The following is a 20,613-nucleotide window of genomic DNA, read 5'->3' as shown; positions in this document are numbered from 1 at the left end:
AACATTTCTCTTTTTCTTAGCTTAACATAGAGACATTTCTACATTTTATTTGTTTGGGGTTTTGATTAAAATATATTTTTCCTATTAGAAAATAATCATCAGGAGTGCATCAACCATGTGTACTTTTTCAAACCTTTATATGTCTAACAGGTAGAATAGTTCCTGGCGCAGAGTGAACATTCAGTGTTTGTGGGATGAAGGAATGAATCTGTTTATGTCTCTGTGTTCCTCACCAGAATTCAACTGCCTTTATCAGAGAAGAGCCAGCCATTGACTTATTCACCTTGGCATCTCCAGCATCTGGCATATTTAGGGCTGAACAGAACACCATAATTTCAATTTCAGCAGGGTCTTTCGAATTAGCCATGAGCATACCCTTGTCAACAGTTAGGTTTCTGCTCCTCTCATAACAAGGAAAATCCTACAAACTACATCCCTTTTCCTTTGTAGAGTAGTTGGCTCTCTCTTCTTTTTCCTGGGGGAAGAAGACAGCATTTGTTTAAGCAAAAAATTAAGATAAGCAAAGAAAAGTCTGGAGAGAGCTGGTAAAGAGAGCCAGTCTAGGCAAACTTGTCCCGGGGGGATGCAAACTACTTCTAGTTGTCTCAATTTGTTGAAATAGAGAAAAATGCATGCACAAAATCGATAAATGAATACTGAATGCCAAGAGCTACAATAATTTTCTCCAGTTAAGAAAACACATCTGCAACAGCAGCAACAGTTAGAGTCATTGCCTCATTAATGTTATGGTAATCTACTGCTTTTCTTCAAGTCCCATAAACATTCTGTGCTGACCAAACTGTGCTGACAATGACCACTCCTACTTATTTGGACTCTTTCTAGGTGGTTCTAATCTCTGCTCTTCCTCCAGGGATGTCTTATTCACTATTTTGGCAGAAAACATGAGGTTAAAAGGCTTTTATTTGAAATTTCATGAGGTAACACAGTTCCATTGTTAAGATTCTAATATTGTATAAGTAGACATGCATTTATTCATACATACATATATACATACACATATACTTACATATACTTCCATATCAGACCATGTAAATTCATGTTGAAACTTCCTTTGAAATTTCAGCACTTTAAATTGCTATTCAAGACTATAGTGACATATGTGTCTTCAAAAATTAGTATTAATCAATGCCTTTTACGATTGTACCTGACATATTTGGATTTCCCTGCCTCAGCACCTAGTGACTCAGGTGAATAAGTATAAGTCACTATGAGAAGCCTACAAAGAGATACAGAGTACTCAATTGTGGTGTTACAGGGGAGACTTTAGTGGAATTGAGAACTGATTGCTCTGGGCTTGGGAACTGACTCAAGATTAGAAATGGGGTGATAAACTGTGACTCTCTTTCATGTTGGCTTAAGGCAGGACTAAAGTTTTGTTTTCTTTTGCTCTACATTTAATTATGCAAATTAAACCAGAACTTAAGGTACTTTATGATTAATTAAGCATCGCCAGAGATCTTTGCAAGTCACAGCCTCCCGTGGCAGCGGATTACTCTGCTTTCTGTGCTACCTGCTGTGATAACTATGTCCACTTTGTTTCTAGTGGTTTACTGTGCTCTACAACCTTATGATCCCATGAAGCTCAGAAGACAGTCAAATTGCATTTCATCCTACCAGCATCCCTGGCCTAAAGCCAATAAAGCACTCTTTAAATCTTCATGTGTTGTCATCACCTATGTCTTTCTCAAGGCCTTGGTGAAGCAAGACTCTTTAGGTTTGAGAGTGGCTATGTGAGTCACACAGCATTCTTATTCTTAAAGAATTTAACTACCTTCTATACTACGTCAATATGATTCAAAGTGCTTAACATAATGACATCCAAGTTTGCACTAGTCAACTAGAAAACCATTAAAGTTTCAGCCAGCTAACCAACTAGCACATTGGATACACACCTTCTACTAAATTAATACATGTAAAATAATCAGTCTGGTTTAGAAATACATTACACTTTCCCTTGTCTGACATTTTCACAATCTGTTTTCATGATTATTTGCCAAAATTTTTACAATGTTTTTTAGTAAACTCCTTCAAATAGTTTTGCTTGAATGCTTCTTTTAACTATTTTTGCTCTATACTTCAGTATCTCTCCCCACCAGGTCACGTTGAATTTGGATGTTGATTCCCAGTCAAGCAACCATTGTGACAAAAAGGGACATGTTATCTTCCTCAACTAAGAGATGGGAGACAGTTTATGGAGGCAAAGGTGATATAATGGAATTTTAGAGAGTGTTTTGGATATTCCAATTCTTCTGTGTCTTCTAAACCTAACTATTACATTTACTAAAATATTACTCTTTTTCAGGTCTGGATTCCAAATTTCACATTTTTAGAGTTTGACTTTAAATGATAAAAAAATTACTTGGAACAAGGAAAAATCACATGGAATATTCATAAAAGCAATTCCATTTTTGTTCTCTTCAGTACCTATAAGTGAGTGTAGTTCACTTTCCATTGGATGTTAAAAAGGGCAGGTCCCTTGATTTCTCAGCTTACTCTTAAAAAGCAGAAAGTCCTATGTTCACACTAAGTCACAAATAAAGCCTCAATTCTGAATTGAGACTACCCGATCCAAAATACTGTTCAATCCTTTCATCTCAATTTGTAGATAAATCTTCTTTGACCTTTCTACAACCGCGGCCTGCTGCAAGTGGAAACCTGTAATTTGAAAAAGGGAATATGGGTGGCAACATTTTCTTTCCCTGCCTAACATTTCTACTCCACCTTCGGATTCCTGAATCCCTGCCAATGTCAAAGCATTGGGAGAGACGAACAGTAAGGGAAACAGGAAAGTTCTCTCCTGACTGACATTATTGTACAATGGCTTCATGCTGTCTGAACATGAACATGAGAAAGTCAGTGTGCATATCTTTATAGGTTTTTCAGAGGTACTAACTACTGCTGGGCTCTCTATCTCTCATTGGCAGAGGTGATGCATTCTATTTCTCCAGCTTCTATCAACCTTTAGGCCCTAGTTTTCTAGTATTTTGCTTTTTCTAATTTTGTCTAGGCAGAAAAATCCCACAAAATTAATATTATTGACCAATATGAATTTTATTTTTACTAGAAATAGGCAGAGGGGGCACAATGAGTAAAATAAATACCGTCGATCAGTATTTATTTTTGAAATGTAACAAGTTACACTCATATACACTTTCACACTTTCTTTAATCTCTTAATAATGACAGGTCTGTATTCCAGTTTTACAGAAAATTAAACTGTTAAACTGAGGCATAAGAAAGTTAGCTTGCCAAATGTCACTCAACATAATAAGTGGGAAAGTATATCTGACATAAATATCCATGCTTTTAACTACTATGCTATTCTAATTCACTAAACCAACAATTAATTTGATTCTAATAATCATCCATATTTGTAAAAGTTTGGAAATTTGTGGGCTATGGTGGGTGATTAAAGGGTGATTAACCCCATGAATATATACATGTACTATATTCCCATAAAATAAAAAGTAAAGAAATGAAAGTGACTAAACGCCCCAGGGGCAAGCTGCCTGGTCTGGTATTTCAAATCTTCTACTTTCTAGCTGTGCAAACTTGGACAATATACTTAAACTCTGTGCCTTAGCTACCTTATCCATAAAACATTGATACACATACACTATTGTATTTTCTGAAGGGTTGTTATGAAAAATAAATGAATTAATACATGTGAAGTACTCAGAAAAGTGCTTGACATATACATGTAGTATATGTGGTTGTATGTATGTGTATATATACATATATATTTATATGTATATATGTATGCATATTTATATATAATACATACATATATACATACATACACACAACCACATATATACACATATATATGTATATTATATATGCATATATATGTGCATGTGTACATATATGTGCACATATACATATATATGTATATATAAGTTAGCTCAGAAATTTTTCTACATATAGAAAGATTCAGTAAAGGTTACAAATTATTATTATCCTTACTAATATTATACCTAACCCCAAATCTTTTTTTTTTTTTGAGATGGAGTCTCATTCTGTCACCCAGGTTGGAGTGCAGTGGCACTATCTCGGCTCACTGTAACCTCCACCTCCCGGGTTCAAGCGATTCTCGTGCCTCAGCCTCCTGAGTAGCTGGGACTACAGGCACCCAACACCACGCCGGCTAATTTTTGTATTTTTAGTAGAGATGGGGTTTCGCCATATTGGCCAGGCTGGTCTTGAACTCCTGACCTCAAGTGATCTGCCCGCCTCAGCCTCCCAAAGTGCTGGGATTATAGGCATTAGCCACTGTGCCTGGCCCTCAAATTTTATCTAAAATTCAGGTTGATATTTTCAGAAAATAAAGTATAATAATATAAATTTAACATAAATATTTAAAAATACTTCCTAGCCAGCTTGCTTTAGGAGTAGTGTGTGCCTATTACTGTGTGTGAGTGTGTATTTGTGTGTGTGTATGTGTGTGGCGGGGCTGGGATGATAAAGTTACCCAAAACTTCTTCAGGGCTTGTGGGGACTCTGATAGGCCTCAACTGTGCATTTAAGTGAAGATGTCCTAAGGAGAAATTTCATCTTTCTTCAATCTAAAATAGTATAGCAGCAGTTGCTAGCTTCGTAACTAATTCAAATAATATGCAGACATTTTTTTCTTATCACTCCAACTGGAAATTCAAATTTGACACGTGAAAAGGCAATGTGAGAGATTTTGAGCAAATAACTGTGAATTACACTTTATCTGAAATTGAGGGATTTTATTTATCAAATATAAAGGTTTGCCCTGTAGTTGTCTTGGCCACAAGTCTTTTCAGACTGCATTAGTCAGAAATAACTTTTTGCCAACCTTGTTTATTCCTGCTATAGGTGAAGGCCATTTTCTCAAAGTGATTAACTGGCAGTAGAACTCAATCCATTTATCCTTCTTAGGCTTTCCTATTGTAATGCATTGCAGTACTCGCCTGTCTCTGTGAAGCTACAAAGAGGCAATGGCTGTGAAACCTTGAAGGTGGAGTTTCTTAAAATGAAAGTCTAAGACCTAATGAAATTGTTCCAACATTATGTTGGGAAGGTGTAGGAAAACGTAGTGTTCTTCATCTTCTTGAGTGGTATGCTTGGCAAATGTTGTATTTTAACTGATGGCAAGCCAGGGAAAATGATGCAAATGTCACTGAATAATTAATTAGTATAGCCAAAGGAATGTTTAAAAACGATTACCCAAATAGCCCAGGCCCTGTGCTTGGCATTACCTCAGTCCCTTGACTACCTTTAGATCTATACAAACTGGAGCGCTCATTGAACATTTCCATCCTAATAATATTGACAGATCATTTTACAGTAAATATTTTTGCTTAGAAGCAAGCACTGTTTGATATAGAATCTTTATATATGTGAAAGTTGCTTTGATATATTTCAGCATGCTTCTCTCTAGTTTGTCAGTTTCTAACATTGTATACAGAATTTTGTTTTCTCTTAGGATGGTATTTTCATTCTGAAGATTTTCGCCCTATATTAAGATAGGCTGTTTATGTACTTAGTTAAATCCACTTTTAGTATAGCCTGTAAATTTCAATACTTCATACTGGGTTCACTGTTTTAAAAATTGACATGCTTTGAGATTTCAGTGAACTCATGACTTATTTTGAAAATGATGCTCCCTAAATATATTAATACCACTGAGCAATTCTGTATTTCAGTTAGAATTATTTTAGTTGAAAGTGACAGAAAACACAGACAAAATTATATTTAGCAAATGGGAATGCATAGTCCAAGAAGCTCTGAAGACCAGGTATGGCTTTTTAAGATCTCAAAAGTATCTCTGGGTCTTGGATTTCTTCTGTCTTTTGGTTCTCCTTCCTCTGGATTGACATCATTGAAAGTAGGTTTTTATCTGACTGAGGATGGAAAACTATTATCAAAAGAAAGTGGAATCGATGCCGGACAGATAAAAATGTTCACTATAATATTTAGAAATTGATTCTTCTTGTGTATTCAAGATCGCTTCCCCTTTAAGGATGCGAATTTGGAATATGGCAAAGAGAGTCCTAAGCTTTAAAGCACATTAGAAATTGCTCATAAAGCATTCTTACTAATGTCACAGGAAGTATTACTTAATAGTACTTAAGCATTTAGTAAATTAAATGAGAAATATACAGCAGTATTTGAGGCAGAATAAAGATGAATTTGGTGAAAAAATAAAAGTTATCAGAAAAACCAGAAAGTTTATTTTTTAACAGTTACCAGAATGTATGTAGCAAGGTACTCAGTAGCAACCAATTACTGGTAGAATTTACCCTGTTATTGTGGTAGGCACAAATTAGTATGACCACCTAGATTATAGATTGTTAAGCGGCCATGTCTGTGATTATGGTAACATAGCAAAATACTCTGTGTTTTGGACAAAGAACATAACCCATATTGGGTAATCTCAGAACCTCATACCACCCCCTCCTCAGTGTGTTTGACCTAAAGAATGGACACAGGACCCGTTTTAGTCCATTTGTGTTGCTATAAAGGAATGCCTAATGTTGAGTAATTAATAAAGAAAAGAGATTTACTTGGCTCACAGTTCTGCACACTATACAAGAAGCATGGCACCAGCATCTGTTTTTGATGAAGGCCTAAGACTGCTTCCACTTATGGCAGAAAGGGAAGGGAAGTGATGTCAGAGTGATGAGAGAGGAAGGAGAAGAGAGAGGGGAGGAGGTCAGGCTCTTTTCAATAACCAGTTCTTACGGGAATTGAGTGACAACTCACTCACTCCTAGGAGGACAACACAAACTCATTCATGAGGGATCCCTTCTCACAACCCAAACACCTCCCTCCTGGTCCCCGACTCCAATGCTGGGGGATCAGATTTCAACATAAGACTTGTTGGGGCCAAACAAACTATGTCTAAACCATAACAAGACCCAAGCTGGGTTATGTAGATTATTTCCTTGATATTCTTTAAATGGTGTTGAAAGAGCTAAACCAATCCTATCAGCACCCGTCACAACACTAAAAGGATGTAAGCTCAAAAGAGCCTACAGCAACAACCCACTTCATGGGAAGATATTGTTTTGAGAGCATAATTTGGCACTTGAAGACAAGCAGAGATGGGAGATAGAGGGGAATGCCCTACAGCATTTTGCTTACTAATTTTGGTGCTCTTTCAGGCCAACTCCAACTCACCCTCCCCAGATAGTGTAGCCAATAAGCAGGACTTTAGCATAATTGAGTTCAGCTGTATGTTTGTTACTTGAAATAGGGGCCCTGACTGAACCAATCTCTTAGAAATAAACGAAAACATCAGGGAATATTTTAAGAAGCACTAAACAAACAAACAAACAAAAATAAAACCAAACAAAACTCAGGAAGTATGGTAGTCACAAACTAAAAAAAATAACACTATAAAACAAAGATTATGTAATTGAGATTAGAGAAATTTGTTTCTTGCTTTCTTTTTAGAAATACCGGGTAGGTTATTTAGATTAACCAAAACTGGGTAAGTAAATAATCACTCTCTGAGGAAAAAATATAATGGTAGCACTCTGTGAATGAAGCTTGTCTTAGAAAGAGATTCTAACAGTCAGTGATAGTCTTGGGGATTGGAAAGGCCAAGACCAGGGATACTTTTCAACAGAAAGCTCCATAATATTTAAAAGTAATAAATATTTTGTATTATTAATTTGGTAAGCATGCATCATTTTCCCTTTATTGTTTGACAATACCCACTTTTTGTGATGGAGTGAGGCAACATGAATATTATTATTTTAAAAGGCATTTCTCATATTACCTTGTTTTGTAAAATTAGGAGATATAGACTATTCTATGTTATGCTCACATCCTATTGGGCCCTCTTTACTGACTGTGTGCACATGGCTTTCCAGTGAGCTCTTCACTCCTATCAGCCAGTACCTCTGTCTGTCTGAAAAATCCCCTCTGGCTGTAGAATTTATTTATTTTTTTTTTGAGACGGAGTCTCACTCTGTGTCACCAGGCTGGAGTGCAGTGGCACGATCCCGGCTCACTGCAACCTCCACCTCCCACCATGCCTGGCTAATTTTTGTATTTTTAGTAGAGATGGGGTTTCACCATGTTGGCTAGGCTGGTCTCAAACTCCTGACCTCAGGTGATCCGCCCGCCTCAGCCTCCCAAAGTGCTGGGATTACAGGTGTGAGCTATAGCGCCTGGCCAGAATTGCTTTTTCTGAGTAGAGGAAACCAGAAGTGCCCAGTAATTTATGATCTCCCAGGCGTAGTTCTTAACTAACTGACGGCTTGTCAGCTGTTTGCAGGGGTGTAAATATTCCAGCCCCTTTGCCCTCTGGTTGAGACAACTCTAGGTGTGGGCCACAGTGTGTCCAGAAAATGGTTAACTTTAAGACTAACTCAATGTTACCCTCTGTAGGACTTTGCTTGACATGTTTCTTTCTGGCATTTTGTTTTCCTCTTTCCTATTTCTTTCCCATTCACCTACCGTTTTTTCTCATTGTTCGCTTGCTTGTTTGATTTCCCTTACAAAGACTACCTGATAAGCCACTTTCATACAAATCCTCATCTTCAGGTCTGTTTTTGAAAAACCACACTGAGTACAGGATGCATCTTATATGCTGACAAACATGTTAGCTGGCAGGATGCATGTAGAATTCAGTCTTATTTCATTTTTTTCTCATTTCTATAGGCTATTTGTCCCTGGTAGAGATACTTTTTCCCCATGCCCAACAATCCTGTGATTTGCATATTGGTAAAAATGCAGTGATGGGTTACGTGGAAAGGGGCCTTTCCTTGCTTGGGAAGAAGCCTTACTGACTGGAACTACATCTTTATCTTGAAAGCCTTCAGAACCAGGGCCATCACATTAAGAAGGAGCACTCTAGACTGATAACGTATGCCTTGCAAATCTATTCTTTATTATTGAAAGGACATCATGGTTTCTATCAATTCAGTTTGTAAACCTGAGATCTAATTCATGCTATAGAAGTCTGTATATTTTCTATGTAAAATAACAAAATAGCAATATTTGGAATGAAATGTGATAAATTAATCAATACAGTAATGATTATTCAAGAAAAGAATTACTGGGAATTATCTTTCATAACATAAAATGCTCACGGAAGAGTAAAGATGATTTGCTTTCTATTTTTAAGTATCATGAGAAACAGATATTCTCTTTTTCAATCTTCCTTATTATTTAGTATTTTTAAGCAAAGCCATAACTCCAAATAACTGCTTACTAACAACATATTTGAGTCAGCCAGAATTTGATTTGCTCAAGCTGACCTTGACTTTTGTGGCTTCTAGTTTGTCTTTGTTCTCTCACAGTTAAACATAAGCTATCTAGTACTGTGTCCTTCTCTGCCTGAATCTCCTTGATATTATAAAACAGACTTCTAAAACCACTGTTTGACTTATTTTTCCCAAAATAAATCTTACTTTTAGCTTTATTTTTGCTTAGTACATTTCTTTATTTATTTGCGGGTTATTAAAAAGATGGTTTGCATATTTACTCATTGAACTTCCTGTGCAACCTAACCTAGTTGTAGCTTAACAAGAAAAGATGTGTTTCTACTTATTCTTAATAATCAAAGGATTAAAAACAAAATAAAGAATAAACCAATCACTTACAGAATGAAAATCAGTAGGTCAATTTCTGTATCTGTCAGGTGAAATCTGCAACATTTTTTATGGGTTACCTTGTATCATTCCTTTAACACTGCCCTCCCCACCCCTTCCTTTACTCTCCCTCCCCACACACATATCATGAACTTTTTAATTGTAAAGGCTCACTATTCCAAGTGTGGTTCTTGAACCAGCAGTATATGAAAGTATCATTAGGAAGCTGGTTCAAAGTTCAAAATCTTTGGTTCTTACCTAGACATACTAAATCAGAATCTTCATTTCAACAAGTTTCTTCCATTGATTGATATGTACATTAAAGTTTGAAAAGCACTGGTCTAAAGGACAGGGTCTAGTCTTCACTGTGGAAACCAGTGAGCCCCTTTAATCTCTTGTGTGGATAATATGTTACAATGAAAGGAAATAGCACTGGACTTGTATTAATTTTAAAATGGCATTAAAGCATAAATATGCCATAGAGATAAAAGATGGTACATGATGAAAACAATTCTGTTACAAATTGTCCAGGGTTTTTGCCTTACATCACAGAAGCATAGAAAACAAAATTATCTTTTAAACCAGATTTCAAAAAAATTATAATCTTTCAATTGCTTATATAGCACATTCTACAAAATAATATTGAAAAACAAATATGCTGTGTTAAAGGCAGGTTTTTCTGAGTTAGAAAGATCTAAGTTATTCAGCCTGTCTTGACACTTTTACACCATAGAATATTTTCCATCCAGGCTAAAATGTGATATCTGTTACTTGGATAGATCTGACCTAAAATCATGTAAGCTGTTTACTTGTAAGGTTAAATAGCTATTTCTTATACTATAATATAAAGTAGTAAGTGTATCTTATAGCAACCACATGTATTCAAACATAATATTGGCCTTTCCAGAAGAAACATTTGTGAAATAAACCTCCCAATTTTCTCTGAGGTTCCTTATTAAATAAGAACTGTATTTGCTTTATTGTCTAAAATGTTAGAGGCTTTGCAGAGGTTGCATACAATTTAAGAAAAGACTGGTTTCTTATTTTTACTGCAAACTTGAATAAGTAAGTAGTATTGTAAACATACACAATTTTAATATTTGTTTTAAGAGGAAATTAAAGTCAGAACACAATAAAATATAATTATTGATGAAAGAAGCTATCACTAGTTTTTATTACTATTTAATTATTTGGAAAACATGACGCATGAGCTTTTATTTCTTAATAGTACATATACAGGTATATGTCAGATATATTGCAGGTTAGGTTCCAGATGACAACAATAAAGCGAATATCAAAATAAAGCAAGTCACATAGACTTTTTGGCTTTCCAGTGCATACAAAAGTTATGTTTACACTACACTATAGGCTATTAAGTGTGCAGTAGCATTATGTCTAAAAAATGTACATACCTTAATTAAAAATAATGTATTACTAAATCAATGCTAATGATCATCTGAGCCCTCAGCGAGTCATGATCTTTTTGCTGGTGGAGGGTCTTGCCTTGATACCGATGACTACTGACTAATTAGGGTGGTGGTTCCTGAAGGCTGGGGTGGCTATGGTAATTTCTTAAAATAAGACAACAAAGAAGTTTGTCATGTTGATTGACTCTTCATTTTACAAAAGATTTCTCTGTAGCATGTGATGCTGTTTGATAGCATTTTATCCACTGTAGAACCTCTTTCAAAACTGGAGCCAATACTCTCAAGCCCTGGCATTACTTTAACAGCTAAATTTATGTAATATTCTAAAGTCTTTGCTATCATTTCAACAATGTTTAGCCATCTTCCAGGAATAGATTCCATCTCAAGAAATCACTTTCTTTGCTCATCCATAATAAGTAATTCTTCATCCATTAAAGTTTTATGATGAAATTGCAGCAATTCAGTCACATCTTCAGGCTCCACTTCTAATTCATGTTCTTTCTATTTTCACATCTGTAGTGACTTCCTCCAATGAAATCTTAAACCCCACAAAGTCATCTATCAAGGTTAGAATTAATTTATTTTAAATTTTTTGATAATGTTGATATTTTTAAATCCTCCTATGACTTACAAATACTTTTAATGACATCTAGAATGGCGAATCCTTTCCAGAATGATTTCAATTTGCTTTGCCCAGATTTATCAGAGGAATAACTATCTATGGAAGCCACAGCATTATAAAATATATTTCTTAAGTAATAAGAATTGAAAGTCAAAATTACCGCTTGATCTATAGGCTGCAGAATGGGTGTTGTTAGCAGGTATGAGAACAATATTAATCTTTTTGTATATTTCCATCAGAGCTCTTGGGTAACCAGGTGCATTGTCAGTGAGCAGTAATGTTTTGAGAGAAATCTTGTTTTCTGAGTAGTAGTCTCAACGGTGGGCTTAAAATATTTAGTAAACCATTCTGTAAATAGATGTTCTATCATGCAGGCTTTTTTTTTTCTATTTATAGGGCACAGGCAGAGTAAATTGAGCAAAATTCTTATAGGCTCTAAGATGTTAGGAATGGTAAATAAATTCTGGCTCTAACTTAAAGTCATCAACTGCCTTAGCCCCTTACAAGAGAACCAATATGTTCTTTGAAGCTTTGAAGCCAAGAATTGACTTATTCTCTCTGGCTATCGATGTCCTAGATGGCCTCTTCTTCCAGTAGAAGGCTGTTTAATTTACATTAAAAAATTTTTGTTGAGTGTAGCCACCTTCATCAATTATTTTAGCTGGATCTTCTGGATAACTTGCTGCAGCTTCTCCATCAACACTTGCTACTTCACGTTGCACCTTTTATGTTATGGAGATGGCTTCTTTCCTTGAACCTCATGAACTAACCTCTGTTAGCTTCCAACTTTTCTTCTTCAAGTTCATCACCTCTCAACTTTCACAGAATTGAAGAGTGTTAAAGCCTTGGTCTGTATTAGGCTTCAGCCTAAGAGAATGTTGCGGCTGGTTTGATCTTTCCAGACCACTCAAACTTTCTCCATATCAGCACTGAGGTTTTTCCCCTTTCTTATTGATATGTTCACTAGAGTAGCAGTTTTCATTTCCTTCAATACCTTTTCCCCTGCATTTACAACTTGTCTGACCGTTTGGCAAAAGAGGCCTAGGTTTTGGCCTATCTCAGCTTTTGAAATGCCTTCCTCACTAAGTTTGGTCATTTCTAGCTTATGACTTAAAATGAGAGACGTGATTCTTCCTTTCACTTGAACACTTAGAGGCCATTGTAGGGTTATTAATTAGCCTAATTTCACCCAGGCACGGTGGCTCATGCCTGTAATCCCAGCACTTCGGGAGGCCGAGGCAAGTGGATCACCTGAGGTCGGGGGTTTGAGACCAGTCTGACCAATATGGTGAAACCCCATCTCTACTAAAAAAAAAAAAATATATATATATATATATACACACACACACACAAAAATTAGCCAGGTGTGGTGGCACACACCTGTAGTGCCAGCTACTCGGGAGGCTGAGACAGGAGAATTGCTTGAATCTGGGAGGCGGAGGTTGCAGTGAGCCAAGATCACGTCACTGCACTCCAGCCTGGGTGACAGAGCAAGACTTCATCTCAAAAAATATAATATAATATAATATAATATAATATAATATAATATACCTAATTTCAACATCGTTGTGTCTCAGGGAGTAGGAAGGCCCAAGGAGGGAGAGAGATAGGGGGAATAGCTGGTTGGTGGAGCAGTCAGAATACACACAACATTTATTTATTAAGTTTGCTGTCTTATATTATTGTGTGTGGCACTCCAAAACAATTACAATAGTAACATCTCATATCACTGATAGCAGATCACCACAATAGATACAATAAAAATGAAAAAGTTTAAAATATTGTGAGAATTGCCAAAATGTGACACAGAGACACAAAGTGAGTCCATGCTGTTGGAAAATGGCACCTACTTACTTGTTTAATGCAGAATTGCCATCATTCTTCAATTTGTAAAAAATATAAAATGAAACAAAAACTCTCACAATATCTTCCAAGTGCAATAAAGCAAAGCACTATAAAATGAGTTATGTCTATATACAGAGAATCCTTCCCTTTAATGAGTTTTGGTTGTTGTTATATTTTCTTTAATTGCATTACTTTCACTGTATGGGATACCATTGTGAACTGCTGGTAGATTGCCACTGTCTGCTATGATTTATTTTATTCTATGTCTTGAAGCTCAGGTGACCAAAATTATTTTCATGTGCCATTCGCTAATATTACTTTAACAAATATTGAAATACCTATTACATGAAGAATGTAAGTTTGATAATAGGAATGCAATGGGAAATAAAATATCTCTACCCACAACTCATATTCCAATTAGAGATGAAGGTCAAGTAAAAATATAATTATTTTTATATATCAGAAACCTTGAATCATCATAGGCAAATATGAAAGGTACACTGAACTTCTGTGCATCAGATCAATTTTTTATTGCCTTACTCTCTGCAACACAAGGTTAGGAATAATCTCCTAACACTCTTATATGGGTCACCTGGATTATAAATTTACATGACTATTTTGTAAGATATTTGGCCACTTCACAAGTGTTTTGAAGTAAGTGTTAAATCATTTATTTTGAAACAATAGTTCCACACCTAGGAATTTCTATAGATAACAATTAGACGTGTGCACAAAGAGATACGTAAAAGAATATTCACTCCAGTATTGTTTGTGATAAAGAGAAAATGCCACAGCTACATAATGCTATGCTACCATTAGGATGATGTTGTAGAACATATTTAATGGCATTGAAAGGTATAAATAATATATTAAGTGATAAATTTACAAAAGAAAGTGGATAACATTATTTCTCTTTTGAAAGAAAATATATGTGTATGGATGTGTCTAGAAAATTTCAAACAACATATGTATCAAAATACCTCTAGATGGTAATATTGAGGAAAAAATGGGAAAAATTCCCTATTTTCTTTTATATATAGTGCATATATATTCTTCCTAAGAATAAATAGACTAATTTTTATGATTTGATACTTCATAGAGGACATTTTGTTTCACATTTATCCCTATGGATGAATTCTAAAATTATTTATAGATCATCTCCTGCACAGAGGCAAATCTTTACAGACATAATATCTATATTTCTCTATCTCTTGCTCTTCTTTCTTCACTTGCTACACCTCTCCCCTGATCCTATCATCCCAAGAATGGATTATAATATTTATCCCTAAGTGTCCTAAATATTTCATTAAAGTATTTTGAAATTGCCAAAATTTGAAAATATTTATTGATTCTATTTCCAGTATATTTAAAACATTCCCATATCTGGTCTCATTGCATTTTATTTTCCCAAATTGTCTTAGCTAAAAAAACACTAAGTTTATTTCAGTGTAAGAAAAACTGAGTGTCATATAAGTTTCCAGACATCCCAGGAAGTGGTTATTTACTCAAAATCTTCACAGTATTTTTGTGACGCTCTTGCCACAGCATGAGTGAAATATTTCTCACTGATATTTTCCTCTATCATGTGAGAAAGGCATATTACTATTTCTCGGTATGCAGGACATATTTTTTCAATGTCAATTTGGGTGGTTAATGAAACTTGTTCATTCCATTTTCCTAAAAGCTAAGCACTTATAAATACTTTTCATGATTCTCATTATGATTTACTGTATCTAAATATTCTTTTTAATTCCAGTAATAATATAGACTTAGATAACATTAAGTTAACAAGCACATATTAATCCCCTACTACAAGATAGCATAATATCAGGAACATTGGGAAAACAAATAAATATGAAAAAAAGAAAACACTAGATGAGAGCTCTGAGAGGTCACCAAGGTGGCTGACTAGAAGCAACCAACACTCATCTCTACAAAGAAGTACTAAAACAACGGATCGATAACCACAAGCCAAATGGAAGGTCTAGCGAACACTAGAATTCACCAAGAAAGTGACAAAGACCCTCTGAGGCACAGAAATGCAAGATGGCAGCATAGAGAAGGGAAGCAGCCAACCAGGATTAGCTCAAAGTCAACAAATTCCTCATTTTGGGGAAAACTTAACTGTAGATCTCCAGCAATCCACATTTCTACCACAGATGCCTGCAATCTTAACTAGAGGGGAGCCCCTCAGTAGTCACAAGCCCTAAGCTTATTATAGAGAGCTCCCTAGAGTCTATATGACTGCATTATCCCAGACAGGGAATTCACACTGGGTCCGACTCACACCCCAGAACCCAGGCTGCAGCAGCACAGTGCCATTTTGAGAGCAAAGCCACCACCAGGTGACATCATGCTCTGGGCCAAATAGCCCCTGCATTTCCACATGCCTAGGTCCACACTGACATCTTCCTACATCCACCCTGAGGGCTACAGTATAACAAAACCAGCTGGAATCAATAATGCTGCTGTGTCCCCAACATCTGAACCCATGCTGTTTATTACACGACAGAAAGGAGGATGTTTGGCACATCAGGAAGGCTGCCCTCAGGATATAGGGAACTAAAGCACATGCTCCCCAGAACCTGAGACTTGCCTGCCTGGGGCAGCAGCCACTGACATTGACCCAGCCCAGTCCAGCAGCAGAACCACCCTACATCTGTGCACTGCCCAGAAGACCAAGGACTGGTCCACCCAAGGCCCAATCCCTCCATTACCGGTGCCCACGTGCACTAACCAGTGGCCTGAGGACTGCACATGTGACATGCCCATCCCCAGAAAAATCACTCCACAGTCTCCACAGGAAAACCACACTCTGAGCCACTGAGGGATTCACAGTAAACAATGTTAATTTACAACTGAAGAAATCATACAGAGACTACACTACTTCAGGCACTAGAACCCAGAGCCAAAGCATCCTACCCAACTGACACTACAGACAAATCTACAAAAAAAAAAAAAAAAAAAAACAACCAAACAAACAAACAAAAAACCACCTCCTCCTCTACTTCTCCTCTATAAGCTACTTAATAAAACTAGAAGAAGCAACTGTTAAACTAGATACACACATATCAACATAGGGATAGGCTGGGCATCGTGGCTCACGCCTGTAATCTCAGCACTTTGGGAGGCCGAGATAGGTGGATCACCTGAGGTCAGGAGTTCGTGATCAGCCTGGTCAACATGGTGAAACCCCATCTCTACTAAAAATACAAAAATTTAGCTAGGCGTGATGGCGGGTGCCTGTAATCCCAGCTACTTGGGAGGCTGAGGCAGGAGAATCACTTGAACCCAGGAGGCGGAGGTTGCAGTGAGCTGAGATCGCGCCATTGCACTTCAGCCTGGGCAACAAGAGCGAAACTCCGTCTCAAAACAAACAAACAAACAAACGAATAACATAGGGACACAAGAAACATAAAAAAGTAAGGAAACATGCCACCTCCAAAGAAACACAATAATTCTCCAGCAACAGATCTTAAAGAAAAGGACATATATTAAATGACTGAAAAGAAATCCAACGTTATGATTTTTTAAAGCTCAGTGAGATACAAGAGAACAGAGAGACAATACAAAGAAATCAGAAAAACAATTCATGATCTAAATGAGAAATTTAACAAAGAGATAGATACTAAAAAGAACCAAATAGAAATCTTGAAACTGAAAAATTCAGTGAATGAAATTAAAAATAGAACAGATAATTTTAACAATAGACTAGATCAAGCAGTAGATAAACATTCTGACCTTGAAGAAAGGTTTTTTGAAATAACCCAGTCAGACAAAAGAGGAAAAGAAATGAAGAGAGCTCATGTGACATATAGGATACAATTAAGCGTAAAAACAGAGGGTCTTTTCTTCCCAAATATCCCATTTCAAAGGGTGGTGATTGGCAGCAAGACATAAGCGAGTTTCCCTCTCTCATATATGTGAAAATCCATTCTATAGGAAGATGGAGGTAGGAGGTAATATGTGCGTGTACATGAACATGTGTGTGAATTCTCCTGACAAGATGTAGGTAAAAGCATAGTTTTTGTCTCAGATAATGACCCCTACCCCTAGCTCAGCAAGTTGATTTGTAATTGAGCTTTAGAGAGAGAGGAGCTTTAGGCAGAAAGACGAGGATGATCCTTTGATTTGCACAATGAATACACGAGTTTCATGTAATTGAGGTCTTCAGCTAAAGCAGTGCTCTTTAGGTACTCTGAGAAGCTCCAACATCAGGAACAGGAGATAACGACATAGGGTTCAGTATTAGCACAGCCAGGTGGGAGAACGTTCATTCTCTTGCACTGTTGCAGGCCATAAGCATTAGTGAAGGGATTTCAGGTGGAGAAATGGAAGGGGTACATTTGAGACTATCACTGGAGATATTCAAACATATCTCAGAGAGATCTAGGGGAAAGGAGTTGGAAGTTCAGCCTCAGCAGGTGGGGGTGAGAATTATTAAAAACTGTGTTAATAATAGGATTACATTTTAATCCATCAGTTAATGAAGGCTGGGGAAACTTGGTTAGAATTAAATGCTTTCATTTCTTTCTCTAAACACTTTTGTAATATAGGTAGATTTTATCCCCATTTTTACAGGTAAAAACCAAATAAAACTGGCCCCTGTAGCATAAAATAACTTGACCAAGGTCATTCTGACTGTTACAAACCCAGTGTTGTTGTGCTGTTTGAATATAGTTGTGTAAAAGCTCATAATACTGCATTCCTTAAAAATAATTATTGAACATTTATTACATATGATGCTCTTTCCTCAACAGAACAAACACACTCAGCCATGCTCTCAGTTTCCTAGCATCCAGTTTGCATTTAGCAAGATTCTGAAATGCTTTTGGTGTAAGATAGGGGAAGTGGACCAAGTGTGAGATTCAGTACAATTTTTAATCTTAGAAAACATAACAGTGTCTATCTAAGAAAATGCGTATACATTTTTCCACATAAGCTACAAATAGACATTCATTTTGATATTTTAGTATTTCAATTTCTATGGCTACTAATCTTACCCCCAAATTAAACCTGTCTGTTCTCTGTGTATGGCTTAACCCTGGGGAAGAAACTTGTGACATGGAGTTTAAATTGATATCAGTGCCTATCATATTTAATTTTGCCCTGTTGTTTTCATGTGTAGTATAGAATGTTACGCTCTTTTAACAATTTGTGCTATTTACTAAGGCACACTTTAAACAATGAGGAACAATATGAAAATAATTTAGAATTAGCACTAGTCCTGTGGTACACACTTACTTTTCAGATTCAAGTAAACCTCTTCAGTTTTCTGAAAACAAATGTTGCAGAAAAAAGAAAATATGCAAAATTATGAAGCCAACACAAACATACACATATTCTAAGACCACATTGCTATGATTACCAAGAAGGCAATAAAAAATGCACTGATTAGGGGTCTGCTTATATTTCTAGTGCCACTGGAACAATTAACTTTGTTCATTAAAGTTCTCTGTCATTATTACAGCCATTTGTGGCTTTTGATTAATGGTATTTGATGTTACAAAACTACATCTGGGTGTTATATATATTTAATAAAAAAGAATCAGTTATAATCTTTATATGTAATGTTTGTTGCCAAAGAAGAGGGTCTCCCTTGTTCTGAGGAATAATTATTGATCACAAAAGAACTATAAATGGAAATTTAATTCATTATTTGGCCTATGATTCTTCCCTGCTGAGGACATTATCCTTATTCTGTCTCATGTATAAATGAATTTTAAGGATGAGATGGCTTAGAAATGAATAGTATTATTTCAGCAGAATTTTTGTTATGCTCTATCCTTACTCATTATCATTGTAATTATGATTGAAAATTATATCCCATATCTTTATAATCTCTTTACTAAATATAGAAATATTCTTTTAAACAAGGTAGACTAGAGTATTTGAGAAAAACTGCATAGTACTTAAAATCTCTTTAGATGTCAATCATTGTTTTATCCCTTGCTGGTAGGGTGATACTAGACAAGTTACTTAAACTCTCTGTGCCTGAATTTCTTGGTTGTAAAATAATGATAACAATAATACATGGGGATACTCCAAAGATCAAATGAAATGATGAATGTAACATGCTAACAAAGGAGCACAGGCCATAGTGTGGATAGTAGTTTACACTCTTGGTTTCAATTTTTCACCCCTCCTTTCGACATGTATATTCATCAGGGTTCTCTAAAGGGACAGAACTAATAGGATATATTAGTTTAAGTTAATAAAGGGGAGGTTATTAAATATTAACTCACATGATCACATGGTCCCACAATAGGCCCTCTGCAAGCTGAGGAGCAAGGAGAGCCAGTCTGAGTCCCAAATCTGAAGAACTTGGAGTCCGATGTTCGAGGTCAGGAAGTATGCAGCACGGGAGAAAGATGTAGGCTGGGAGGCTAGGCCAGTCTCTCTTTTTCACATTTTTTCTGTCTGCTTGTATTCTAGCCAGGCAAGCAGCTGATTAGATGGCGCCCACCCAAATTAAGGGTGGGTCTGTCTTTCCCAGCCCACTGACTCAAATATTAGTCTCCTTTGGCAACACCCTCACAGAGACACCCAGGGTCAATACTTTGCATCCTTCAATCCAATCAAGTTGACACTCAGTATTAACCATCACATCATGTAACTTTTCAGTTCCTTCCACTAAAGGGATAATGTATATCTTCCTTCCCCTTGGCTTTGACCCATAGAATAAACAGAAAGTTAGTGTTCTGGATCTTAGCCTAAGCCTTGAAGTTTCGTATGTTTCACTTACACATTTATGCCTCTGCTAATCCTACGAAAAAAATATTATTTTGTTAATACAGCTAATGGAAAGGACTTAGTCCAGCCAACCCATTACCTGCAGTGAGAAATAGGGCCACCTTAGCTCCCACAGACTGAAAAAGAAATAAATTGAACCTACCTCCAGATTAGGCAGCACCCATGCAGCCCAAAACACATGAATAATAATAGTTTATTGTTTTAAGCCACATGGAGGTAGTTTTTTTATGCAGCAAAAATTGACAGATACAGTATACAATTAGATTAGCTATTGTTGTGGTTATCATTTACTATTGTTTGAAAGGGAAGCCCAATAAAAATAAATAAAGCAAAGCAGTATGATCATTAGTAAGGTACAGAACTCTGTTTTCTAA

The 20,613-nt window shown here is 36.3% G+C and overlaps 1 protein-coding gene across 6 annotated transcripts in view; it reads right to left on the bottom strand.

Annotated features, from left to right (window-relative positions):
• DCAF8L2 (DDB1 and CUL4 associated factor 8 like 2) overlaps positions 1-20,613 on the bottom strand; it is a 171,952-nt gene that overhangs the window by 74,749 nt on the left and 76,590 nt on the right. The gene's annotated exons all lie outside the window — the stretch shown is intronic.

The sequence above is a fragment of the Macaca mulatta genome, chromosome X, assembly GCF_049350105.2.
Source record: "Macaca mulatta isolate MMU2019108-1 chromosome X, T2T-MMU8v2.0, whole genome shotgun sequence".
In the NCBI taxonomy this organism is placed as follows: Eukaryota; Metazoa; Chordata; class Mammalia; order Primates; family Cercopithecidae; genus Macaca; species Macaca mulatta.
Note: the sequence above shows the minus strand (reverse complement) of the source record. Positions and strands in the feature narration are given on the sequence as shown.